The sequence below is a fragment of the Mesocricetus auratus genome, unplaced genomic scaffold (assembly GCF_017639785.1).
Source record: "Mesocricetus auratus isolate SY011 unplaced genomic scaffold, BCM_Maur_2.0 Super-Scaffold_100694, whole genome shotgun sequence".
Lineage (NCBI taxonomy): Eukaryota > Metazoa > Chordata > Mammalia > Rodentia > Cricetidae > Mesocricetus > Mesocricetus auratus.
The window spans coordinates 4,013,593-4,041,590 of NW_024429268.1; the positions used below are offsets into that span (position 1 = coordinate 4,013,593).

At 42.0% G+C, this 27,998-nt stretch overlaps 1 long non-coding RNA gene and 1 pseudogene across 1 annotated transcript in view; both read right to left on the reverse strand.

Moving 5' to 3' along the window:
- The window catches only part of LOC121137758, a 316,737-nt gene that overhangs the window by 280,708 nt on the left and 8,031 nt on the right, over positions 1-27,998 (reverse strand). The gene's annotated exons all lie outside the window — the stretch shown is intronic.
- Positions 13,336-14,267, reverse strand: LOC101838264 (annotated as a pseudogene).

The window sequence follows — 27,998 nt, forward strand, 5'->3', positions numbered from 1 at the left end:
CCAGGTGAAGAACTAGGAAGGATTGAAACTCAGAAGTCTTTTACCTTGGGAGGAATCCTCCTCCCCCCCCCCCCGCCCCCGTTTTCCTAGTGGTTAGGCTGGGAAAGGTTCTAAGGGAGAGGAATTCCCCAGGGGACATCCCCAGGGGACTTACTGTGGGGCAATGAGTCTGGGTGCGCCTCTGGCTCCTGACTGGGCTGTTTCTCTGAGGCTGTATGACTTCTGCATAGTTCATGGGGACATGCCAAAACCACACGGGCACAGAATAAAACAATCTTTCCATATGGACACTGCTTCTGCGAAAAGGACAGCTGTGGTTCAGGCTCAGAAGGCATAGCCACCTTGGCAGGTTTAAGATGACTTCTCACATAATGGTAATAGCAGTACTACCTATGTGTGCATGGTGTGTTATCTCACTCAGTGTTGTCTGCTTCTTTCTCATTTGATTGAAACAGGTCCCCTTCTTGCATTGTGCCTATAAGATTAAAATTGAAAAAATTTTATGCAATGTATTTTGATCATGTTTTCACTCTCCCGTAGTTCCAGATCCTCCCTGCCCACCTGCCTTTGGTTTTTTTTTTCTTCTATCTTTCAAAAACAAGGAAATATAAGAAACAAAAACAAAATGCCAGGAAATGTACACTAAGAATCCCTACAAAAATAAAAATCAAACAAAAGACCACCAATAAGACAAAAACAAACTCCCCAAACAAAACAAAATGAAACAAAAAAGTCTACAGAATACCACTGAGTTAATTTTGTGTTGGCCAGTTACTCCTGGGCATGGAGCCTGCCCTGGTTGGTAAACCCAGTGAAACTCCATTGGATAAAACTGACTCTCTCTCTCTTCTGGAGGGTATAATTGCAGGCAGCTGCTTGGTTAGGGGTGGAACCCTGTATCCATACCCACTGGCCCTCTCAGTGCTGGAACTCCCTATGGCTTAAACTTGTGCAGGCCCACTTTCTGCTCTGTGAGTTCCTATGTGCAACAGCTCTGTTGTGTCTGGAAGACATTGTTTTCTTCCACTCATCCATCCCCATTGGCTCTTACAATCTTTTGCCTTCTTCCCCATAGATCCCTGAGCCCCCGGGGAGGGGTTTGATGGATATATCCCATTTAGGGCTGAGTGCAGAGCAGCTCTGAAGATATGTAACTTATGGGGTAGTGACTCAGACTCAGACGGTTTTATGGGACTTTTCCAGAAAGCCCACAGCAAATGACTGGCAGACCTGCTGACACTCGGGTCTCCAGCTCTAAATCTCCGGTGCTAACGGGCCCGGTAACCATTGTGACTTCTTGGTACCCAGGGCAACCCTAGGAGAGAACACGGATGCTCTGGGTACAGTTTCATTGTCTAGAATATTGTCTTCTCTTGTTGGGACAAGGGGAGCTTCTCTCCCTCTTCTCCCTCCCAGTGCCGCAGCTGCATGCAGCGTCTGGCGTGGAACAAAGCTCCCGTTTAGAGACTGTGTTTGGAGATACGGGAATTACAAACCATATTCCCAGTTTGGATGAATTATAGGAAGACTTAATGAATACTTTCCAATAAGCAAATCATCAGTTTAAACTCTGGTGTCATTGTCTCGTGTTTCATTATCCTGTCATTCAGCACAGCCTGTATGGTCTTAGAGATGACTGTTGTTCTGCCTCCCAGTTAAAATCAGGCCGGATTCTTTAGCAAGTCTGTTTCTTTCTAGAGCCCAGGGGCCATTTACACCTAGAGATAAAAGATATCCTTATATCCTCTTGTCTCCTTTTTCTTCTGATACGTCATTCCCTTCTCTGCCCTTTCATTTTCATGATCAAAATATAATCTTGAATTGCAACTAAGCATCTCCTTATTTATCTATAGATGGGGGTCTATGTTTTAAAAACCAAATAAAATAATATTTATGATATCAAAATATTCCTGATTGCCCAAATCAAATTTTCTTTCTGCTAAAAAAATGTATGAACTCTAGTACTGCTTTTGGTATCTATCTACTGGGGCTGGGGAGATGGCTTAGAAGTAAAAGGCACTTACGGCTCTGGCAGAGGTACTAGCACCCAGGTTGGCATGTAAACACACACACACACACACACACACACACACACACACACACACACACAGCCACTCACACACTCACTTTCACTCACACACTCCTTTAGCGAGTGTTTGATGAGCCACTGTTCCAACTATTTGCCAGTGTTAGCTTTTCCAATTCTCATAATAAGTTTCCAAATTAGGGACTAACACGAACTGCTTTTATATATGAGAACAAGCACACGTAGAGAGTACACCTTGTAAACAATGCCTCGAGCTAATTGTCCTCATCCAGGGTCAAATTTAGGCGCTAAAATAATAAAAGGAACCATGCAACCAGCATGTAATTGGACTTGGGATATGTTTTCTCTAGTAGTTTCTCTCTTGTTTTTTTTTTTTTTGTTTGTTTGTTTGTTGTTGTTTTTCAGGATAGGGTTTCTTTGTGTAGCTCTGGATGTCCTCTGTGTGTGTGTGTGTGTGGGTGGGTGTGGGTGTGTATACATGTGCACGATATGTGAACAGTGTACTTGAAAATAGATATGTCTTGGTTCTGGGTCTTATCATGATGCTCCATTTTAAATAATCTCTTCTGCCATAGAGAACGTCATTCATCTCTGTGTTTTGATTTTTCTCTGCTTCTCCAAAACTCTGAATTCCTTGGCAATCAAATTTAAGGACCAGTACAAGGAAGGAGCCTTCATCTATCATCTCTTGGACTCATCATGGCCTGTATTAAACCGAGAAGTCCATATTCATTTATATATTCTACATTCAGTTAGGATAGACTTATTCTTAATTTGATCATCCTGATAAGAATGTGCTACACTATCCTATTAAATAAAGAACACTTGGAATTGGATTAGATATGAGGGCAGTACTTACTATTTTTCTCCTTGTGCTCTCATAATGGGATGACGGTAAAAAGAAGTGGATTGTCCCTATAAAGCACATAGCAACATGCAATGGAAGGTACAGAATATTTTTTAAAAATCTTTTAAATTCATTTTTACATACCTACCACAGTTCTCCCCTCCCCCATCTCCCACCCAGCCCCCCCCATCCACTCCTCAGAAAGGGTAAGACCTCCCATGGGGAGTCAACAAAGTCTGGCACATTTAGTTGAGACAGGACCACTCCCCCACGTACGCATCAAGGTAGAGCAAGGCGTCCCACCATATGGATTGGGCTTCAAAAAGCCAGCTCATGCACTAGGGATAGATCCTGGTCCCGCTGCCAGTGGCCCCACAAGAAGACCAGCTTACAAAATGTGACCCACATGCAGAGAGCCTGTGCAGTCCCATGAAGGCTCCCCAACTGTCAGTCTAGAGTCCATGATAAGTCCATAAGACCTGTCTCTGTGGATTTCCCCATCATGATCTTGGACGACCCCCCTGCCCATATAATCCTTTCTCCCTGTCTTAGACTGGACTCCTGCCACTTGGACTGGTGCTTGGATGTGGATCACTGTATTTGTTTCCATCAGTTCCTGGGTGTAGGGTCTATGATGACAGTTAGGGTAGTCACCAATCTGATTACAGGAGAAGGCCAGTTTAGGCACCCTCCAATACTCCAGTGTCTCCAATACTGATAGGGGTCTTAGTCGGGGTCATTCTTGTAGATTCTGGGAATTCTCCTAGCGTCAGATTTCTCACTATCCCTGTAATGGCTCCATCTATCAGAATATCTCTTTCCTTCCTCTCCCACTTTATCCTTCCCTCATCCCCCATCCCCTTCCTTTAACCCCCCACTTTACCCAGGAAATCTCATCTATTTCTCCTTCCCAGGATGATGCACGTGTCCCTCTTAGGGTCCTCCTTGTTACCTAACTTCTCTGGAGCTATGGATTGTAGTCTGGCGATCCTTTGCTTTACATATAGTATCCACTTATGAGCGAGTACATATTGTGTTTGTCTTTGTGGGTCTGGGTTACCTCACTGAGAATGATTTTTTTTCTAGTTCCATCCATTTGCCTGCAAATTTCATTGTGTCATTTTTTCCCCAGCTATGTAATACTCCATTGTGTAGATGTGCCACATTGTTTTTCATCCATTCTTTGGTTGAGGGGCATCTAGATTGTTTCCAGGTTCTGGCTATTGTGAATAATGGTGCTATGAACACACTTGAACAAGTGTCCTTGTGGTAAGATTGAGGATCTTTTGGGTATATGCCCAAGAGTGGTAATGCTCGGTCCTGAGGTAGACTGATTCCCATTTTTCTGAGAAACTGCCATACTGATTTCCAAAGTGCGAACTGTACAAGTTTGCACTCCCACCAGCAGTTGACAAGTGTTCCCCTTAGTCCACATCCTCTACAACATAGGCTGGTACAGCATATTTAATAATAATTCTAGCTGTTACTATTTTTATTAAGACAATTTATTCATCTAATTACCTCTGATTGGGTCTTTCCATCTTTATCTTATGTAGTCATCAGATTTCTCTGGAGAAGTAAAGCTAATAAAAATATATTATTGTAAGAAAGGGTTTATTAAATTGACTGAGACAGTCAAAGGCCGGATTGTATCCCAGTGGCTCTTTGTGAGCTGGAGATAATGTGATGAGTTGGTAGCTACTCAGACCAAGAAGCTAAAGCCTCAGAACAATATATTGATAATGTAGACCTGGCCAAGCCAGTTGGAGGCCAAAGGCATGAGGCCCCCCCCCCCCAGAGAACTGCTGTTGACCCACTTCCTGCTTTCAAAGGCAGAAAAAAAAACCGGAACCATAGCCCAGTGAATCATCTCCACTTCGGCATAGGTGCTTATCAACCACAACAATGTGGTAGAGGAAAATGTCTACTGTACCAATCATGCGAGCTTCGTCTACATTTTTCAGTGATTGTTCTCTGTACCCTTATTATTTAATTCACATGCAACTATTTAATTCATGTCACTGAAAATAATTGACTAACAAAGATGAGAGTGCATTCAGACAAATGAATGTCAACATTAGTGATCAATTGTCAACAGGGTTGTATAAGTCACCACTGGTCCTGGGAGTCTTGATGCCTTTGCCATTCCAGAGACAGATATGCATCAGAGGAACCTGGTGATGGAAACTTACCAGCATCAATGAGGAAAGCGGCTGTGACGAAACAGACAGCCAATCTCAGAAAAAGTGATTGTTTAAAAAAAATTGCACTGAAGGATATTAATTGTAAATAACTAATTGTTTCATAACATCGAAATGACCAAAGTATGCCATTAAATAAGTACCAATTGTGTTAGGCTGTGCTTGGACTGGATCTGGAATATCTGTTGCTTATACCTTGCCTGCTCTAATTGTATCAAATCGCAGTCATTCCTCCCAAGTGAAAAGGAATAAACTTTCTAAAGTTTGATAAAAATAATTATGCGAGTTCCAAGAAAGTGATTAACCGTTGAACATTTGGAAGACAATTAATTTTCACTCTTTTTTAATTTCATTCTACGTGGTACTGAAACCATCTTACCTGACGCAAATGAATCTAATTTGCCAACGAAATGACAGAAATGAAAAAGTGAAGGGAGAAACTAAAGAATACACTCATAACCAGTTCCAAGCTGCAACACCTGACCTTCTTCTACACTTGAGACTACATATCTCATATGCATGTTCAAGTTGCATGTTTAAAAACATGGACACCTGATGACTAATAGTTGATGCAACAACTCCACGGCTCCTAACCAAATAGGTAAGACTAGAATAAATTTTTATGCCTGAACAAACTTGTAAGGACTAGATCGAGCCTACGTTTAAGGAGTAAAACTTGAGTGAGATGGACTGATGAAATCAGTTTTAATATTTGGGGAGTGAGTCATGCACTGTTACTAGAACAACATTTATTAGACCTTTTGTTCAGTTGGTTTACGTCCATGAAGTAATAAATACTTGGTACAATTAACATACTTGGTGAAGCCTCTGCTTCTACCAAGGGCTATTTCTTGTCCCTGCTTCAATGTCCCCCCTTCTTATGGTCTTTATCTAACTGGATATTTCTCGCTCTCCTCTTTTTTTTTGATGGCCTCCCCATTTTCTGTTTTCCCCACATCTTTCTCCTATAATATCTCATTCATAGTCTTTATTGACTTCCCAGAATGCATCTATACAGTTTGTCTAGAGACTGTCAATTATTGCAATATTTGTGTGGTCACATAGAGGGCCTCAATTACTTAGGAAGTCTCCATTCAGATTAACTGTCTTAAACAACCTTAAAAATACTATCTTATAATTCATAATAGCAATACTCTTTGACATCTCACTTATCTGGAATATACCTGGAATACTGATGCATTTCTTCTCAATTCGGTGAGGCCAGTCAGGACTGCATGCACCTCAAAATTAATTTCTTCAGAATCTGCACTTAAAAGATGTTGTTGAGCCGGGCGGTGGTGGCACATGCCTTTAATCCCAGCACTCGGGAGGCAGAGGCAGGCGGATCTTTGTGAGTTCGAGGCCGGGCTGGACCGATAGCCTCCAAAACAATACAGAGAAACCCTGTCTCGAAAAACCAAAAAAAAAAAAAAAAAGATGTTGTTGAATCAAACTAAATTGAGAGAAACTCTATGTATTTTTTTCTAAAATCAGGAGCAAGACAAGGTTGTCCACTCTCTGCATACCTCTTCAATATTGTACTTGAAGTTCTAGCTAGAGCAATAAGACAACACAAGGAGATCAAGGGGATACAAATTAGAAAAGAAGAAAGTCAAACTTTCACTATTTGCAGACAATATGATGGTTTACATAAGTGACCTGAAAGATTCTACCAGGGAACTCCTACAACTGATACACACCTTCAGCAAAGTGGCAGGATACAAGATTAACTAAAAAAATCCTTAGCCATCAGGGAAATGCAAATCAAAACAACTCTGAAATACCATCTTGTACCTGTCATACTGGTTAAAATAAAAAACACTGACAGTTTATGCTGGAGAGGATGTGGAGAGAGGGGAACACTCCTCCACTGTTGGTAGGAGTGCAAACTCATACACCCACTTTGGAAATCAGTATGATGGTACCTCAGAAAAGTGGGAATCTACCACAAGATCTAGCAATTCCAGTCTTAGGCATATACCCAAAGGATGCACATTCATACAACAAGGACATATGTTCAACTATGTTCATATCAGCATTATTTGCAGTAGTCAGAATCTGGAAGCAACCCTGATGCCCCTCAACCGAAGAGTGGATAAAGGAAATGTGGTACATTTACACAGTGGAGTACTATTCAGCGTACTCCAACAACAACAACAACAACAAAACCCAATGAAATCTTGAAATTCGCAGGCAAATGGATGGAACTAGAAGGAACAATCCTGAATGAGGTAACCCAGTCACAAAAAAATGAACATGGTACAAACTCACTCATATATGGATTTTAGACATAGAGCAAAGGATTACCAGCCTACAATCCACACTATCAGGGAACCTAGGAAAAGAGGAGGATCTCAGCTAACTGGGAGCATGCGGTGAGGGGAGAGGGAGTTAGGAGAAAGAGAAGGGAAGAAGAGGAAGGGAAAGGAGGACATGAGGGAGCAGGAAGATTGAGACAAGGGAGGAACAGAGGAGAACAAGAAAAGAGATACCACAATAGAGGAAGCCATTATAGGTTTGAAGAGAAATCTGGCACTAGGGAAATGTCCAGAGATCTACAAGGATGACTCCAACTAAGAATCTAAGCAATAGTGGAGAGGCTACCTTAAATGTCCTTCCCCTATAATGAGATTGATGACTACCTTATATGCCATCCTAGAGCCTTCATCCAGTAGCTGATGGAAGCAGAGGCAGACACCCACAGCTAAACACTGAACTGAACTCCTGGAACCAGTTGCAGAGAGGGAGGAGTGATGAGCAAAGGGGTCAAGACCAGGCTGGTGAAACCCACAGAAACATCTGACCTGAACAAGGAGGAGCTCATGGACCCCAGACAGATAGCTGGGAAACCAGCACAGGACTGTTCCAGATCCCCTGAATGAGGATGTCAGTTTGGGGGTCTGGGCAGTCTATGGGGCCTCTGGTAGTGGGTCAGTATTTATCCCCTGTATATGAATGGACTTAGGGAGCCCATTCCACATAAGGGGATACTTTCTCAGTGTAGACACACAGGGGAGAGTCTAGGCCCTGCTCCAAATGACAAGACAGACTTTGAAGATTCCCTTATGGAAGGTCTCACCCCCCACCCGCCAGCAGAAACGGGTTGGGATAGGGAGTTTGTGGGGGGCAGGGGAGGAGGGGAGGGAGAGAGAACTGGGATTGACATGTAAAACAAGCTTATCTGTAATTTAAATAAATACAAAAAAGACACTGAGGGCAGGTCTGAGTAGTTCAGGTGTTAAAAACCTTTGCTGCTTGTACAGAGGATCTGGGTTTGTTCTCAGCGCCTCAGTTAAGAAACAGCTGTGTAACTCGTTTTAAGGGCTCTACTGCCATCTTCTGGCCTCCTAGGGTACTTACTATATTTATGTGATGCCCTTAAACAAGCAAAACACTCATACACATAAAATACAAACAAATAAAACAGTCTACAAATGGGAAAAAAGATGTCCTTACTTTGAAGAAATATATATGACCTAAGACAATGAAACTGTGATTACATTATGCCTAAAACATGGTAGTTTATTACGTACTACCTGACTGGATGTTAATTTGATTAAACACGAAGAAATAAAACACCGGGGAAGCTATCCACATTCTTTCCTGAGCCAAATCCTCAAGCAAAGGAAGCACTGGGACACTTCACAGCATGGGAAAGAAAAAGAATGGACTTAGGGTAAAGCGTATAATCACTGGCTGTACGATCCTGAATGCATTTCTTTGCCTTTTCAAGCTTCCGTTTCCTGTATGTATTTTTAGGGAAACACACACAGCACTCATTTTATTTGGTACGCCGAGGACCAAATGTAACATCTATCCCACAATGAGCACATTCATGGGTGCAGTGAGGACTTAGAAACCTCTGCCCATCATCACCCTTTAGCACAGTTTATATGGGCCTCATATATATGGTCTTTCTACAATTCATGTCAGTCCGTGAACATCATACAGTTCTTTGGCCACCATCCTGTAAAAGCCGATTCTTGATTCTAATAATGTAAGTTAGCGAGTTAGATTTTTATTTCAATAATGCGTTCTTTATTTTTTGAACTTCAATAGTCATACGTTTATTGATGTCTTGTTGTATATCCTGTCTACTACCTAAAATGAAAGTTACCAAATTTTATATGGGCAGTTACTGTCTTTTTTTTTAAAAGTTGTGTTTATTATGCGTAGTGTTCTGTCCTGCGTGTACACCTGCAGGCCAGAAGAGGGCGCCAGATCTCATTACAGATGGCTGTGTGCCACCATGTGGATGCTGGGAATTGAACTCAGGACCTCTGGAAGAGTGCTCTTAACTGCTGAGCCATCTCTCCAGCCTGTATGGTCGGTGGTCGGTTATTAATCCAAGTGTATTATACCTGTAGATCAACCAACCAAGGCTAAAAAACTTATTCAGAATAAAGATTACCTTTATACTGAACATATGTAGATCCTTTCTTCATCCACCCTTCTGTCTTCCCCTCCTCTCCTTCCCCATCCTACCTTCCTTCTCTTCTTCCCTTCCTCCTTTTCTTCACCCTTCTCCACTTCCTTCCTCCTCCCTGACTCCTTCATCTTCTTCCTTAGAAAAGAAAGGTAGAAACCATCTTCTCTCCCACCTCCTGCTCCATGTCTGGGTCTCTCCATATTGCCTAAACTGATCTCAAACTCCTGGTTCAAAAAATTCTCTCCACCTCAGCCTCCCAAATGACAGGGATCACAGAAGTGTGTCTCTGAGCTAACCGTATAACTTGTTCCTATCGTTTCCTAAATATCTCTCTATCTGTCTGTCTGTCTGTCTGTCTATCTATCTATCTATCTATCTATCTATCTATCTATCTATCTATCTATCTATCCTGTATGCCTTAATAATTGCACATATTATTTACAACATATCAGGTATTATGAGTGTCTAGCAATTGTTTAAAATACATGGGAGGAAATATAGAGGTTACATGCAAGTAAACAACCATTTTATAATGGTGTATTTGAGCATCCATGGATTTTGATGTTTTTAGACAGTTCTGGAATCTAACTATGTGTATTTCAAGAAATGTAGTACACACTGTGGGGTAGTGGTGTCCCTCACATTTAATCCCAGCACTGGGGAGACAGAGGGAGGTGGATCTCTGAGTTCAAGGCCATCCTGGTTTAGAAAAGCAAGTTCCAGGACAGCTAGAGCTACACAGAGAAGTCTTGTATCGAAAAAAGCAGAAAGAGAAAAGAAGTGCTCACTTAGATTATTGTGAACACTGTGTTTAAACAGGTGACCAATAACTTTCCCCATATATTTCAGTACACACTGGTGAGAAATGAAATTCCTCGCCAATCCCGGTGGTGTAAGTGTGTTAACAAAGACTAAAAGCTACATGTTGTCTGGGAGGAATTAGTGCTAACCTAAAGCCAGACAACTTCGTTGGTTTCCATATCAGGATGGCAGGACCTCAATAGGAAGAAGGCTGGATGCTGACACAGGCCTTGTCTCCTTTCAGCCTCTGTGGCTCTGCCGAGCCCTGGCATCTGTTCCTGCCTGAAATGCAGCAGCATCCTCAGAAAAGGAGGCTTTATTCTCTGAGGGCTCAGACTAGTTGACAGCTACTGAGGGCTTAGTGGTAGGGCTGGACTACGAGATACGACACATACCCACTTTTGTAAGGAAAGGAAAAAACCCCACAATTATCTATTTCAATTTCTGCTCTCATCCCCACAAGGACACACAGCTACTAGACACAGACAGGGTTTTATTTCAAGGTGTAGAGAAATTATGGATGCTGCTTAGGGATGCTTAGGAAAGATCTGGAGAGCACAAAGAGGGGCCAGGATGTTTCAGAGGTGTGTTGGGAGAAATATCTTCCCTCAGAGAGTATCTTTGAGGCACAAACCACCCATGTCGGTCACCTGTCAGAAATCCTGGATGGCCTTCACTCTGAAAGGCAAAGGATGATGAATTCAGAGACTATTCTTTTCTGGGAAGATGGTAGCCTCTACAAGGTGAATCCCCTTACAGTTACTATCCTCTCAAGGAAAATGGAGATACCTGCTGCTAAAGGTATTTTAATTTTCAGTTGTAGTTATTTTTGACATTGGATATGAGAGAGTTTGAAAGTCCACATCTGGGCTAATGCATTTATTACACTATGCTTTTATTCTTCTGGGGTCATAGGATAACCCTGATGGAAATTCACATGAGATTTGAAGAACATGCTTATCTCTGCATTCATGACAAGAAACACATCATTTTAGGGAATCTCAAAATATTCTTTTTTTATTGTTTGTTTGTTTTGTTTTTTGAGACCAGGTTTTTCTGTGTAACAGCCCTGGATGTCCTGGAACTCACTCTGTAGATCAGGCTGGACTTGAACTCAGAGAGATCTGCCTGTCTCTGACTCATGAGTGCTGGAATTAAAGGCACACACCACCAATGTCTGACTTCAAAAATAACTCTTAATCATATCTAAAATATAGTGTATAGAAGGCATTTATAAACACTTTATCTCCTTTCATAGGAGATGCTGGATGAGTATAAGAACATAAGAGTATGAAATCCACTTTGGTTTTCTTCAGTCCCTAATAAATCTGAACATGGGGTTCTGTAGGGAACAAAGCAGGTGCTCTGCCACTAATGGAGGTAAAACTCCTGTGATATTATTTGAAAGCTGCAATTTTGGGGCCTAAATTTTTCACTGGATATAAATAAGTTATGGAAGGTTTTTCTAGAGGGGACATAAAATGTTTGTATCAAATTAAAGTAAGGATAAAATGTCATAACAAATGAAAATTTAGGAATGCATCATCTAAATTATGTGTTTTCTATTACATAAGCCAATGAGGCAATGCCAGCTTATAAAAGCTATCAGAGGAAACTATAAAATTATAAAACAGAGACATGTAAAAAGGACTAAAACAGAAAACAAACAGATCTTAACAGACACTATTATGTTTCCAATTGATTACAAGTCAGTATGTGGAAATTCATATACTACCTTGAAAGATTCATTTATCTTCAGTTGTGTAAGTAAGTCTGTATTTGGGGATGTGCACTTGAGTGCAGGCACCCACTTAAGCCAACATGAAGCCACTCCCAGCCCTCTGCTATTTAACAGAGGTCACATTTTCACCAAGGATGTATAAGAAGAAGAAAAACATGAGTGTTGCAGAAGGCTGAGATATGGATATGAGATTAGAATCTTGAGTTGTAGCTGGACAGAGAGAAACCCACGTCACAACTTGGACTTGCCATTGCACACTGAAGTCGGGGAGTCGTGTGAAGTGATCCTTTAACTCCTGAGACCAGATTCTATCCCCTGGTGGAAGGTGTCAGAATCAATCAAAGGACATCCATCCAGCTGGTACCCACTAAGGATCAGATTGCTTGACCTATGGGAGAAGCCATCACATGCTCAGCATCCATGGTTAAATGCTGCCTGAGTATAAGGTCATAAAAGTATGAAATCCACCTTGGTATTCTCCAGTCCCAATAACTCTGAACATGGAGTTATGTAGGGAACAAAGCAGATTATGCACACTAGAATTTTTTTTCTGATCTCATAATACTAAAAACAAGACAAAAAGCAAATCGGGATAACAAGAAGAACCAAATGAATGAATGAAATGACTACCAACAAACTGCAGTGAATCCTAAATCAAACTGAGCCATGGCCATCAAAGTTCATCAAGAAGGCAAAGAAAATGAAGCTTCCCTGTGGTCTGATAAGAACACAAACTTGCACTCACCGGCTTTCCATTTTCCCTGTAAACTACAGATTTAACAGTGTTCCCTGCTCCACAGCCAGTCAAGAAGATAAGAGAGATTATTAAAAATTTGAATGCCTCCCCATTGCTTTCAGATCTGCCAAACCAGAACCTATATTTTTTTGCAAGTTCCCCAGGTGAACTGAAGGTGCAAAGCCTCATTCAGTGAGAAACGCTGGACTCTAGCTCCTAGCGAAGAGTGAGCAATATAGTTCTACAAAGCAGCGACGGAATATCAGGTCCTCATGCCAGAGATACCATGGGGCCACTGTCACGTGTCTCGAGAACTGACTTCACCCGCAGAGTACCATGCCAATGGCCCCTACTATTGTCAACCTCATCTTCTAGAAAGCCAAGGAATGCAATGTTACTAATCCTGCAGATTCGGAGGAGCTTGTGATCCTATATCATCAGACACAGATAAGAACGGACAGCGAACATTCCTGGAGTTAGGAAATAACTGGGATAAAGATGAGAAGAAACTACTGAGGCTTGTGGTCCAAACATCACACCAACTGAGAACGAGTTTCTTTCCACAGTGCCCTCCTGAGAGCACCCTGGACCTCAGCATTCCTCAGGGGGTTCAGCGTGGGGATGAAAAAATTGTAAAGCTGTAAAAAAGATCTTCTGCTGCTCTTCGGGGTGCTGCGGACTTGGGGGCCATGTACATGACGATAGTGCTGTCAAAGAAGAGGGCAACCACACAGAGGTGGGAGGAGCAGGTGGAGAAGGCCTTTCTGCGGCCCGGCCCCTACTGGATCCTCAGGATGGCCACCGGATGCGTGCATAGGAGACCAGCACCAAGCATAAGGGCCCCACTAAGATGAACACACAGGCTGCAAAGATGACGACTTTGTTGAGCGTGGTGTCAGCACAGGCCAGCTTGAGGACAGACAGGATTTCACAGAAGAAGTGATTGATTTCACGGGGCCCACAGAAGGGCAGCCTCAGGATGAGGCTCATATGAACCATGCCAAGGAGGGAGCCGCATGCCCAGGATGTGATAACCAGAGCAGCACAGTCTCTCCAGCTCATGATGGCGGAGTAGCGGAGTGGGGTGGCAGATGGCCACAAACCTATCATAGGACATCACCACCAGGAGGAGACATTCTGCGTGTGCAAAAGCCAAGAAGAGAAAGGTCTGCGTCATGCATCCAGCAAAGGAGATGGGCTTCATCTCATCCAAGAGGTTCACCAGTGTCTGTGGCACCGTGTTGCAGGCATAGGCCATATCCACAATGGCCAGGCGGGAAAGGAAGAAGTACATGGGGGTGTGGAGTCTGGAGTCCAGGCAGATTATCCCAAGGATGGTCCCATTCCCCAACAGGGTGAACACATAGAAGAGAGAGAAAAGTAGAAAAAGGACCACATGAATCCTTGGGCCAAGACAGAATCCCAGCAGGGTGAACTCTGTGCCCAGTGTCTGATTTCCCTCCATTTTACTATAAAGAATGCAGAGAACTGAGACTCAGTTCTTTTAAAGCATGATTTTTAGCAATGATCGCTTACATTTTAACAACATGGAAAAACTATCAGAAAACGTAAACAAGAACACATTCATTTCATTAATAGATTAATGATGTGTTTTTAAAAAGTTGAATACAGCACTAAATTTTTGATCTGCCATCCCAACTTTTAGAAGAGAAATACATCACCAGTGGTTACTTCCTTGGAACCATTGCCACTGAAGCAGCCAAGAACTAGCAAGCCATAAACATAACATAAACACAAAATAATCACAAAGCATAGGTTGTCTCAGCGTGTCTCATGTGAAAGGCTATAAAGGAGTCACTGAGGTTGTGACTGAAGCCACACTATCATGGATGAACACAAAACAAGTAGTGAAAAGGGTTTAAAAATGAGAATAATGCCAGAAAATGAATTTGATAGATGTTATTTTGTTACTTTAAGTGTATAAGTCATAGCTAAAATCTAGTTGGAGCTTACATAACCACTCAAAACCATAAAACAATATTTAAAAAAATGATTGGACTGTATGTCGAACAAGTGGACACTAAATGGGTAGGAAAATCCAGGGCCTTTGTGAAATACAAGGTGATGTTTAGATGCATACATAGAATTTGGAATTTGTGGTCTGGAGAGATGACACAATGGTTAAGAGCACTCATCCAAAGGTCCTGAGTTCAATTCCCAGCAACCACATGGTGGCTCACTACCATTGATAATGAGATCTGGTGCTCTCTTCTGGCCTGCAGGCCTACATGTAGACAGAATACTATATACGTAATAAATAAGTAACTCTCAAAAATTAAATACTGTGAAGAATAAAAAAGAATTTGGAATTAGTCCTGAGGAAGGAGGTGGTGGAAATTATATCTAATGACAATGATATACGATGCTGTGTGCCTGTGTATTTGGTTGTGTGTATCTATCCCAAATTATAGTCTTGAAAATAGACAGTAGCCAATGTTTCATGATTTGGTGGCTAGCCAAGTGGGGCATTCAGAATTATCCATCAATTACAGAAAAATAGGGCAATTTTGTTTCACCAAATGTATTACCACCCAGATTAAGTGTGTATGCTCCTACAAGCATATAAGGATTTGGAAGGAGGCTTGTTAAGCACCGGTATAAATGCCCTTGCAGGCAAATTTCCCATGTACTATCTACTCTCGCCTCTCTAGGTTTCTCTGAATAACATTAGCATAGAATAAAAACAAGGAAGTAGTCAGCTGGTTTTGATGTTAATCTAGTCCCTCATATTTGTAACACACACTATATCTGAAATCCAAAGCACAAGAATTTGCAGTTTAAACTGAAGAAAAAAACATTGGCTGATCTTGGCCTCAGTAATTATACATGTAGCAAGTTTCCCATAAATAGCAAGAGGAAATGACATTGCTTTGGCCCAACCTCTAGTTTAGTTATCATCAGAACCGAGGGAGAAAGATGTTGAAGAGTGCTTCCGCGGGAAACTGTTATGACAGGCAGTCTTCCATTCTGAGAAAGGCACTCGTAAACCAGGCTCGAGAATAAGATAAAGGTGGAAATAAGATGACATGGGCAAAAGCAGGACTGGAGAGTTTGGTCAGGGGCCGTCTGAAAGCCTGATGGTTCGTGTATTCTCCTGGAGGTGCGGAGGGCGGATGCAAGAAATCCAAGAACTCTCGCGTGCACAGTCTTGAGATGTGCTGTGTGGAGACAGAGCGCAGTAAAAAGTAGGGGGGAATGTGTTCAGAGCGCAGGGTTTGGGCAAGAGGGGCAGCACATGACAGTGCACAGGAAATGGCTTCTGGGGAAGGGACAAGGGCACCGGCTGGAGGAAACACTCTAGCTACCTGACTACTCCTCAGCAACCTTAGTGGAAATGATCTCTGATTAGCCTCCTTACTCTCTTCATCAACTTTCAGGTAATAGCTCCTTTTCTAGAGCAGGTATCTCTGCAAAGATGGGATATATAATCAGCAAAATTCTTTGAGACTTACATTTCAAATTTCAAGTAAAAAAGATTTCAGTGCCTTGTTCTCTTGTGATTTGGCGGAGTATGATTGTGTTCTTAAGGGAAATTTCTGCAGTTGGATCTAAAATGTGGGGTCCAGACGCTGGACCAATGAAAGCCCTTTAAATAAGACCTTGGGGAAAACACACTCTGGGGGACGGCAATAGATGACACATTTATTTTTTTTTATAAGCAAATTTGGCCAAATCACTTGACAGAAAAAAATCACCCAAGTAACATATATTTAAAACTGTATACAGTGATTTAATAGTAGGACATAAATAAATTTGTCTGTAGTTGACAAACTATCTGAATTAAATACATGAGGCACAGAAAAACACTGGATGGTGATTTTTTTTCAGAAACATCTTTGATACGTAAGGACCCTTTTGCTGCAGTATCCTACCATTTGGTATGAAGCTGAGGAGCAGATTTGCCTTTTTTTCTATATACAGCAGTTGATATATATTTGTTTAATGGCAAATAAATGAATAAATGCAAATAAACCAATAAACCAATACCTATTGTTGTCTTTTTTTTTAAAAAAAATTGAGACAGGGATTCTCTGTGTAGCTTTGGCTATCCTGGAACTCGCTCTGTAGAGCAGGTTGGCCTCAAACTCAGAGATCTGCCTGGCCCTGCCTCCAGAGTGCTGGGATTAAAGGTATGTGCCACCACTGCCCGGCACTATCGTTGTCTTAAGTGGTCTCGTTTCTTTCAGAATAAAGTGTCCTCTAATTATTCTAAGTTCATTCCTTCTCCCACAAGAAATGAGTCCTGCAAGCCAGAAAAAGTCCTTTGCTGTGATCCATAATGAAGTAAGATTTTTAAAATGGGATAAGATCACTGGAAGGGTTCACAAAGTGTCAAACGCTTGAATTTAGTATATGTTAATATTTATAATCTTTTTCATTTGACAGCTATGCAATGTATCTAGTGTTAATTAAAACAACCAAGTAGAAGCCAAGCATTAAATTTCCAGGGTCCACAGGACTTTACATTGAAATGTGCTCCGTTTCCAGTGTAAATTGAAAGAATTATTATGATGATATGCATTCATCTGTGTATGTGTGACCTCAGAAATTAAAAGTTGTCGAACTATGATGGTTAATAAATGATCTTGCTACTCTAAAGTTCTAAAGGAAATATCTCAGAAGGAAAGCATGTCTATATGTAAAGAATATATCAGAACTTGATATGTATCATGTTTTTAAAAAGTAAATCCTAAATTTGATAAACTATCCATTCATTTTCCATAGTAGCAGGCCTGAGTAAAGCAGCACTCATAAAATCATCTCATTTTTCCTCAGTTGCTCATCTCAAATGAAGGTGGTTTACTTGTAACTGCCAAGGAAGAATTCCCTTTCTTTCTTTTATGAGACAGAGACTTTGATGAGACAAATGGTGTTTCTAGGTGCAGAGACTGTCATGGGCCAGGAATAACTGAAGATCAGTTTTGCAGGATTCACTGATCTTTGATTCTTTGTTAATTATCTAGTTCATGCCTAGGAATGTACTCAGCACTGTAGGAATGCAAAGTATGATGTATGGTGATAAATTGTTTATGAGTTATTAAAGTCACTGGAGATCAAAATAGCAAAACAGCTATGATAGTTAGCCACAGAAGTCAGACACACACCTTTAATCCCAGGACTCAGGAGAGACAAAGGCAGATAGGTCTCTCAAAGTTCAAGGCCATGACATTAAATCATATTCTAAAAGAGCAAAAGAGCTCATGGCTTTAATCCCAGCACCGAGAGGTATAAAATACAGGTGCATGGTCTTCAGTAGTGAGTGTCAGGATTATTCTCCAGCCACACTGGAGTCTGATGGAAGTCTGAGGCTTGGTGAGAGCTCATGAACACAGGATCGGCCCTTTCCGCCTTAGGTAGAGGTAAGGCTAGTAACTGGCTGCTTTGCTTCTCTGATCTCCAGCTTGAAGCTTGAACCCCAATGTCTGTCTCTGGGCCTTTTTTTCTTTTTAAAATTGTTTTTGATTTCATTTTACTTTCCAACCACAGTTCTCCTTCCCACCTCTCCTCCTGTCCCCCTCGCCGACTCTCACCCCCATCACCCACCTCCTAGCTCACCTCCAGTCCACTTATCACAGGTAAGGGCTCCCATGAGGAGTCGACATAGTGTGGCACAATAGTTTGGGGTAAGGTCAGGCCCTTCTCCAATGCTTTAAGGCAGAGCATGGCATCCCACAGTGGGGGAGTGGGCTCCAACAAGCTAGCTCACGTGCCAGGATTATATCATGGTCACACTTCCACTGAGCATGCACTGATGATTCTAGCATTATAAAGATGATATAAAAAAATCTTGTGCTTCAGAGCCAAGAGGTAAAAATATGTAAACATTCTATATAAAAACCCACTAAGCACTCTCTTCTTTGTTGAATCACTGACATCTTGGTCATCTCCCATACTCTTCCTATCCATACCTCAAAATTCATCCACTAGGCTTAAGAAAATACACTGCATGCTTATTTACTGATTAGTTCCAGGTACCTGTATGTGTCTTTAAAGTTAAGTGAGAGATAGGTACAAGATATAAGCTTAAGAGGTGAGTGTGGGCTCTGATCGGGGCCCAACTCCCGCCAACCCCCCCCCTTGGATTTTCCTGGGCCTGCTCTGAGTATAGAGTGGGCCCATCCCGGAAGGATGGACCACCCTGAGTCTGGCCACACCTTACTATGCCCTCTGCCCTCCACCCTCTATCCTCCACTTGAGTCTTGACCCCCCTACACCCTCCAATTGAGTGAGGAGAACACCAGGAGAGGTCGGACAGTCCAGAGTTGCAGACCCTGAAGTCTTGGCCCACCAACACCACCAGGAGACGAGAGGAGAGGGAGAGACCCCATATGCACCCACTCGAAGAAGGGATGGGAAGACAACAGTATAAGAACACACTCAACAACAGAAAGACCAATATGACGCCACCAGAGTCTAGGGACTCCACATCAGCAAGACCTGAAAAGCCCAACTCAGATGAAGATGAAGTGAAGGATCTTAAAAATGATTTTATGAAGATGATAGAGACCCTTAAAGAGGAAAGGAGGAAATCCCTTAAATAAAGAGAAGAAAAAACAAAGGAAAAAATAAATGAAATGGAAGGAAAGACAAACCAAAACATTCAAGAAATAAATAAATCTTTTTTTAAATTTATTTTTCAGTTTAAATTTAGATAAGAAACAAGGTTGCTTCACAAGTCAGTTCCAGGTACCTCTTCCTTTCCCTCCCCTCCTCCCGTGCCCTCCCCCCCAACCCCCCATTATCCCCTCATTTCCCCAGGGAGGGTGAGGCCCTCCATGGGGGTGTCCATAGTCTGTCATTTCATCCAGGACAGGGCCTAGACCCTCCCCCAAGAGTTCAGGGTGAGAGTGCATCTCACATTGTTGGATGCGAGTCCAAAGTCCGTGTGTATACTTGGGATGGGTACTGATCCACTGCCCAAGGCTCAATAGATTCCCTAGGCCTCCTCACTGACACCCAGATTCAGGGGGTCTTGATCAGTCCCATGCTGGATTCCCAGGCTGATGCCTGGGATTCAAGAATTAACCTTTGTCAGGTCAGCTGTTTCTGGGGGTTAAACCAGCCCAGTCTTAATCCCTTTGGTCATCAGTCCTCTCTCTCTGTTACTGGCTTTCTTGAGTTCAGCTCAGTGCTTAGCCATGGGAGTCTGCCACTTCTTCCATCAGCCACTGAATGCAGTTTCTGTTTCCCAGACTCTCTGGCCATGGGATTGTAGGCTGGCACTTCCCAGATCTATGTCTAAAATCCATATATGCGAGAGTACATGCTATGTTTCTCTTTTTGTGACTGGGTTACCTCTCTCAGGATGGTTTCTTCTAGTATCATCCATTTGCCTGCAAATCTCAGGATTCCATTGTTTTTTTTCTGTTGAATAGTACTCCATTGTGTAAATATACCACATTTTCTCTATCCACTCTTTGGTTCAGGGACATCTAGGTTGCTTCCAAGTTCTGGCTATTACAAATAATGCTGCTATGAACATAGTGGAACAGACATCCTTGTTGTATGAATGGGCATCTTTTGGATATATGCCTAAGAGTGGAGTTGCTGGGTCTTGTGGTAGGTTTATTCCCATTTTTCTGAGGAATCTCCATACTGATTTCCAAAGTGGCTGAACCAGTTGGTACTCCCACCAGCAATGGAGGAGTGTCCCCCTTTCACCACATCCTCTCCAGCATAAATTGTTCTTGGCGTTTTTGATTTTAGCCATTCTGACAGGAGTGAGATGGTATCTCAGAGTTGTTTTGATTTGCATTTCCCAGATGGCTAAGGATGTTGAGCACTTTCTCAAGTGCCTCTCAGCCATTTTAGACTCCTCTATTGACAGAAACTCAACGTGATTCCTCTAAAATCAGGAAGAAAACAAGGCTGTCCACTCTCTCCATACCTTTTCAACATGGTACTTGAAGTTCTAGCCATTGCCATACGACAACAAAGGGGGATCAAGGGGATACAAATTGGGAAGGAAGAGGTCAAACTTTCATTGTTTGCAGATGATATGATAGTTTACATCAATGACCCAAAGAACTCTACCAGGGAACTCCTACAGCTGATTAACACCTTCAGCAAAGTGGCAGGCTACAAGATCAACTCAAGAAAATCAGTAGCCCTACTATATACAGATGATAAAAGGGCTGAAAAAGAAATCAGAGAAACATCACCCTTTACAATTGCTACAAACAACATAAAATAAATAAATCTCTTAAAGAATCTAAAGAAAGACAAGAAAAAACAACCGAACAAGTGAAACAATACAAAGAAATAATGAAACAAAGAATCAGTTTTATGAGAAAATTAACAAGATAGACAAACCTTTATCCAAACTAACCAAAAGGTGGAGAGAGAGTATGCTAATTAACAAGCCTACTTAGCTTGCCAATTGGTGTCATCCCTTTAGATTATTAGAGGTCACACTGGTGCCTTTTCTGTCTTCTAACCTATGATTCCCTCTTCCCCCTATTCTACCCCCCTCAACCTTCCTGTTCCCCCATGACCTACTCTCTCTTCCTCTTCTCCCCCTCTCTTCTTCCCAGCTCCCACTCCCCCCACCCCTCGCCGTGTTCCCAATCTGTTCAGAGGATCTTGCCTCATTCCTCTTCTCTTGGGTACTATGCATATCTTTTAGGTTCTTTCCTGTTTCCCAGACTCTCTGTCAGTGGAAGTGCAGACTGGCACTATCCTGATCCATGTCTAAAATCCATTTATGAGTGAGTACATACCATGTTTGTCTTTTTGCGACTGGGTTACCTCACTCAGGATGGTTTCTTCCAGTGCTATCCATTTACCTGTGAATTTCAAGATTCCATTTTTTTTCTGCTGAGTAATACTCCATTGTGTAAATGTACCACATTTTCTCTATCCACTCTTCAGTTGAGAGGCATTTAGGTTGCTTCCAGGTTCTGGCTATTACAAATAATGCTGCTATGAACATAGTGGAGCAGATGCTCTTGTTGTATGAATTTGTCTCATTTGGATATATACCTAAGAGTGGAATTGCTGGGTCTTGGATCCTTTGGTGTTTTGGAGACTTGCTTCTTGAGTTCCTTGTAAATTTTGGAGATTAGCCCTCTGTCAGATGTGGGGTTAGTGAATATCTTTTCCCATTCTGTGGATTGCCTTTTTGTCTTGCTGACTGTGTCCTTTGCCTTACAGAAGCTTCTTAGTTTCAGGAGGTCCCATTTGTTAATTGTTGATCTCAGTGTTTGTGCCACTGGTGTTATGTTCAGGAAGTGGTCTCCTGTACCAACTCGTTGAAGAGTATCTCCCACTTTCTCTTCTAAAAGTTTCAGTGTGGCTGGATTTATTTTGAGATCTTTGATCTATTTGGACTTAAGGTTTGTACAAGGCGATAAACATGGATCTATCTGCAGTCTTCTGCATACCAGTACCCAGTTATGCCAGAACTATTTGTTGAAGATGCTTTCTTTTTTCCATTGTATAGTTTTAGCTTCTTTGTCAAAAATCAAGTGTTCATATGTGTGTGGGTTAAAATCAGGGTTTACAATTCGGTTCCATTGGTCTACTATTTTTGTGCCAATGCCAAGCTGTTTTCAGGACTATAGCTCTATAATAGAGCTTGAAGTAAGGATTGTGATGCCTCCTGAAGTTCCTCTATTGTATAGGGTTGTTTTGGCTATCCTGGGCCTTTTGTTTTTCCATATAAAGTTGATTATTGTTCTTTCCAGGTCCTTGAAGAATTGTGATGGAATTTTGATAGGGATTGCATTGAATCTGTAGACTGCTTTTGGCAAGATTGCCATTTTTATTATGTTGATCCTACCAATCCAAGAGCATGGGAGATCTTTCCATTTTCTGGTATCCTCTTTGGTTCCTTTTTTTAGAGACTCAAAGTTCTTGATATACAAGTCTTTCACTTCCTTGGTTAACATTATTCTCAGATATTTGATACTGTTTATGGCTATTGTAAAGGGTGATGTTTCTCTGATTTCTTTCTCAGTCACTTCATCATCTGTATATAACAGGGCCACTGATTTTTTTGAGTTTACCTTGTATCCTGCCACATTGCTGAAGGTGTTTATCAGCTCTAGGAGTTCCCTTGGGGAGTTTTTCAGGTCACTTATGTAAACTATCATATCATCTGCAAATAGTGAAAGTTTGACTTCTTCTTTTCCTATTTGTATCCCCTTTATCTCCTTTTGTTGTCTTATTGCTGTAGCTAGAACATCAAGTACAATATTGAAGAGATATGGAGAGAGTGGACAGCCTTATGTTGTTCCTGATTTCAGAGGAATTGGGTTGAGTTTCTCTATATGTAGTTTGATGTTAGCTGTTGGTTTACTGTATATTGCTTTTATTATGATCAAGTATGTTCCTATTATCCCTGATCTCTCTAGGACCTTTATCATGAAGGGGTGCTGGATTTTGTCAAAGGCTTTTCCAGCATCTAGTGAGATGATCATGTGGTTTTTCTTTCGCAGTTTGTTTATATGGTGGATTACATTGATAGATTTTCTAATGTTGAACAATCCCTGCATTCCTGGGATGAAGCTTACTTGATCATGGTGGATGATTTTTCTGATGTGTTCTTGAATCCGATTTGCTAGTATTTTATTGAGTTCATGAGGGAAATTGGTCTATAATTCTCTTTCTTAGTTATGTCTTTGTGTGGCTTGGCTACCAAGGTAATTGTAGCCTCATAAAAAGAGTTTGGCAGTGAGCCTCCCACTTCTATTGTGTGGAATACTTTGAGGAGTATTGGAATTAGCTCTTTGAATTTCTGGTAGAATTCTGCACTGAAGCCATCTGGGCCTGGGCTTTTTTTGGTTGGGAGACTTATGATGACTGTTTCTATCAGAGTTGTAGGTCTGTTTAGATTGTTTATCTGTTCTTGATTTAGTATTGGCAAGTGATATTTATCCAGGAAATTGTCCATTTCCTTTGAATTTTCAAATTTTGTGGAGTACAGATTTTCAAAGTATACCCTGATGATTCTCTGGATTTCCTCAGTGTCTGTTGTTTTGTCCCTCTTTTCATTTCTGTTTTTGTTAGCATACTCTCTCTCTTGTTTTTTTGGTTAGTTTGGACAGAGGTTTGTTTATTTTGTTGATTTTCTCAAAGAACCAACTCTTTGTTCCATTGATTCTTCGCAATTTTTTCCTGGTTTCTACTTGATTGATTTCAGCCCTCAATTTGATTATTTCCTGGTCCAACTCTTTGTTCATTGATTCTTCGCAATTTTTTCCTGGTTTCTACTTGATTGATTTCAGCCCTCAATTTGATTATTTCCTGGTGTCTGCTCCTCCTGGGTGAGTTTGCTCCTTTTTGTCCTAGAGCACTCAGCTGTGCTATTAATTCTCTAGTGAAAGACCCTGGCCCAGTCTAAACAGGCAGCTGAGGCTTATGGAAAATTCCGTTTCCCCCACAGTTGAATAGTCATTGCTATCAGAAGGGAGCTCTGCCCAGGGACACAGGCTGGGTGTCTGCTGCGACCAGATGGCCAGCCCAGCAAGATTGGGCAAGCACAGAGACCTATTGTTCCTCAGATAGGGCCAAGGCCGAGACTTGAGTTCCAAGCAAAACCTCAATTGCCCTCGTTCTGAGCCCCAGCCTCATTTAAATTGCCCAATCAGGGTCCTGTTACTAGGCTTCTCGCTTCTGTACTGCGCTTTTTGCTATAAAAGAACCCCTGAGTCCCCAGCTCGGGGCTCTCAGTTCCCGAGACTGAGACGCCCCGGGTACCCGTGTATTATCAATAAAGCCTCTTGCTGTTGCATCCAAGCTCGTGGTCTCGTTGTTCCTTGGGTTCGGGTCTCCCTTCCGTGAAAGTATCCCTCTTGGAGTCTGTCACTAGTGTGACTGTTCTCCAGTTTCTTCATGTGGGCACTTAGTGCTATGAACTTTCCTCTCTGTGCTGCTTTTAGAGTGTCCCATATATTTGGATATGTTTTGTCTTCATTCTCATTGAATTCCAGGAAGTCTTTAATTTCTTTTTTTATTTCTTCCTTTACCCAGGGATGGTGCAATTGTGCATCGTTCAATTTCCATGTGTTTGTAGGGATTCTGTGATTTGTGTTATTGTTGAATTCTAATGTTAATGCATGGTGGTCTGATAAGATACAGGGGGTTATTCCGATTTTTTTTGTATCTGTGGAGGTTTGCTATGTTTCCTATTATGTGGTCAATTTTAGAGAAGGTTCCATGTGGCACTGAGAAGAAGGTGTATCCCTTTGTATTTGGGTGGAATGTTCTATAGATGTCTGTTAAACCCAGTTGGGTCAAAACTTCTATTAGTTCTTTTGTTTCTTTGTTAAGTTTCTGTCTGGAGGTCCTGTTTAGGGTGAGAGCAGAGTGTTGAAGTCTCTTACTTCTAGTGTGTGAGATTTTATATGCGATTTGAGCTTTAGCTGATCAGTCATTTCCCACTGAGCACATAGCTGTCTGGGGTTCTTTGGAAACCTAGTAATAGAGGTTGCTTTTCACCTCCAGCATCTCCAAGAAACAAATGTAGTTATTCCCTTGTTCCGTGGCCATGGTCCCTCCTGCTCTGCCTGGAGCTTAGCTGAGTCCAGACTACAAGACTTTCTCTGCCCAAACTGGGAAGGCGCTGGTCAAACCAGGACTGCTGTTCACCCAGGAGTAGGATTCTGTTGCGGGGCCAGGTTGTGGAGTGGTGGGATGTACCCAGGAAGCAGAAGGAAAGAAACCCCATCACTCGGGTCCCAAGTTCAGATAATTTAAGAAAGTCAAAGCAGGAAAGTGAGACATGACTCAGGACCCCAACTGATTTTGGAGAGCAGGGTGCTCCAGTGCAGTAACACATAACAGTAGCATTTGCAGGGAAACCAGTCTTGACTTCCACAAACCTTCTATAATACATCTTTAAAATTTGAGGTAATAGTGGTATTACATTGAGTGAGGTGGGGCCTTTGAACCAACAGAAGGCATTTCTCCTTTGAGCTATTGAAGTATTTATCTAACTAATCTTTATCAATAAAAACTCTGGAGTTGGATATCTGGGTAAGAACCTCAGTGATAAGAGAAGTGGCTGTGGAGTGACCAGTGACCTCTCTCCTTCTTGATCCAAAAGAGCCTAGACTCTCCTAAGCCCCTCCCTACTATTTCCTGTGTCTCTCTATATGTCCTTTGTCCTCCAAAACCTCTATGGCTAATTTTGGTCAGGTTGTAATTAGCTCTGCCCTCTGATTCTAAGAAAACTTTATTGCCAGTCTCAAGGAGTGTCATCACAGTGAGATCAGAATAACCCACAACAAGCTTCAGAACATCTTCTAGTCTCTTAATTTTGCCAATCAATAGAGATCAACTCTACAATAGTAATGATATACATGGGTTCATGTTCCCACCCGAGGCCAACATTCAAAACTGCATCTGCAGGTATATTTTATAAATACTCCATACACAGGAAGGAATAGCTGCTGAAGGTTTTGGAGCTTCCACTGGGTCTCCACAGAGAAGGTAAGTTCAGCAGCCTTAACACCTACAGGCTAATCCTCATGTGTCTGAGCCACAGACAGAAGCCCAAGCAGCATTAGCCACAGCTGTCTGTACATTAGGGAAAAGGCACCCTGAAGGAAGCACAATAGAGCTGTCTTGAGTGCGGGCCTTCACTGCTCTTGGGACACACAGGAAATGACATGTTTGGAGCAGATAAATGGATGCCTTTCCTATAGCAAGTTCGTGTTCATAGCTTTTTTTCCCCCCATTGAATTACAGGCATTTTCTGGTTGGTTCCTGAAAGCCCTGTGTTTTATAGGTGTAAATATCATCTGTCCCAGGTCCTGCCCATCCAGTCCTCTACAGCTCCTTTTCTTCCTCTCAGTCAGAGCCTGTGGCTGTTTGCAACTCTTTCTTGGTCAGTGTTCACTACAGAATTCTGGTGCTGGCCTTCAAAGCAAAGATATATTCTGCTGCAAAGGAGCTGTCTACAGTGTGGAACCCAAACCAGCAGTCACAGGGAAAAAGCAGCACAAATCTCTTCTGTGAGAGCTCAAACTGTAGCTCTATGCCATGGAAACAGTCCTTGCCCCTAACCATGCTGTTGTGTTTCTTTGACAATGTGTCCTTACAAGTTTAACTTAAGATTTCTAGACAAATCCCATGAGAACTGATGATTTATCCCCCTCGTGATACACACATGCCTGTGAAATAATAAAGAAACATAGGATCTGAGATATGGTGTAGTGGTTAAGAAGGCTTGCTGCTCTTCCAGAAGACCTGAAGACTGTCCCAGGAACTCCAGTACTTGCTTCTAGCCTCCTGTAACTGCACGTTACTCACACATATATGCATCACACACACATCACAATACACACACACACACTCTCTCTCTCTCTCTCTCTCTCTCTCTCTCTCTCTCTCTCTCTCTCTCTCTCTCTCTCAGACACACACGGAGGTAGGAACAGAGGGGGAGGGAGAGAGAATTTCAAAAACATTTCATATAGTGAAGGAAGTAAACAATTGGAAACTACTTTGTAACTGTTGTCCATGTTTTGCAAACACTGCCCCCTGCTGGTTAGCTCTTGAGTTTTCTGTGTTGCTTCCCCAGTCTGGAATGTTAAGCAAGGTTTTGGGAGTTTTCTTTGTTTGATTTTGGTGTGTGTGTGTGTGTGTGTGTGTGTGTGTGTGTGTGTGTGTGTGTGTGTCAGTGCGCCCATGCGCACTTATGTGCTTCTGAGTGACCACAGCAGGATGCGCAGAAGGCTGCTTAAAGGCAGCTTCTACCACTCTTCAACCCTTTGCCCTTGAAACAGGGTCTCTCACTGAATTGCTCTCTCTGAGATTGGCTTCCGGGATTTCCAGGATCTGTCAGTCTTTGCCTCCTGGTGCTAGGATTACAGGCACAAGTGGTCTCACCAGATATTTATTTGGGTGTTGAAGATTCGAACTCAGGTCTCCATGCTTGCACAGCAAATGTTCTTACCCATTGAGAGCTAATGCCCATATCCCCAGCTCAACATGTTTTATTTATGATGCGTTATTCTAGAGAGGCCCCTCTTCTCATCCCTTGTTTAATAACATGTTACTGTGCCTACACAAGAATCCAAACACAAACATCTATGTCGGTTTTGTTCACAATGTGCAAATGCAGAGGCAACACAGATACCTTTCAGTAAGTGGATGGATGACTGGATAAAGTGACACATCCAGACAATGGAAACTAAAGAGATGAGTTGTCCAGACACACAGAGCCCCAGAG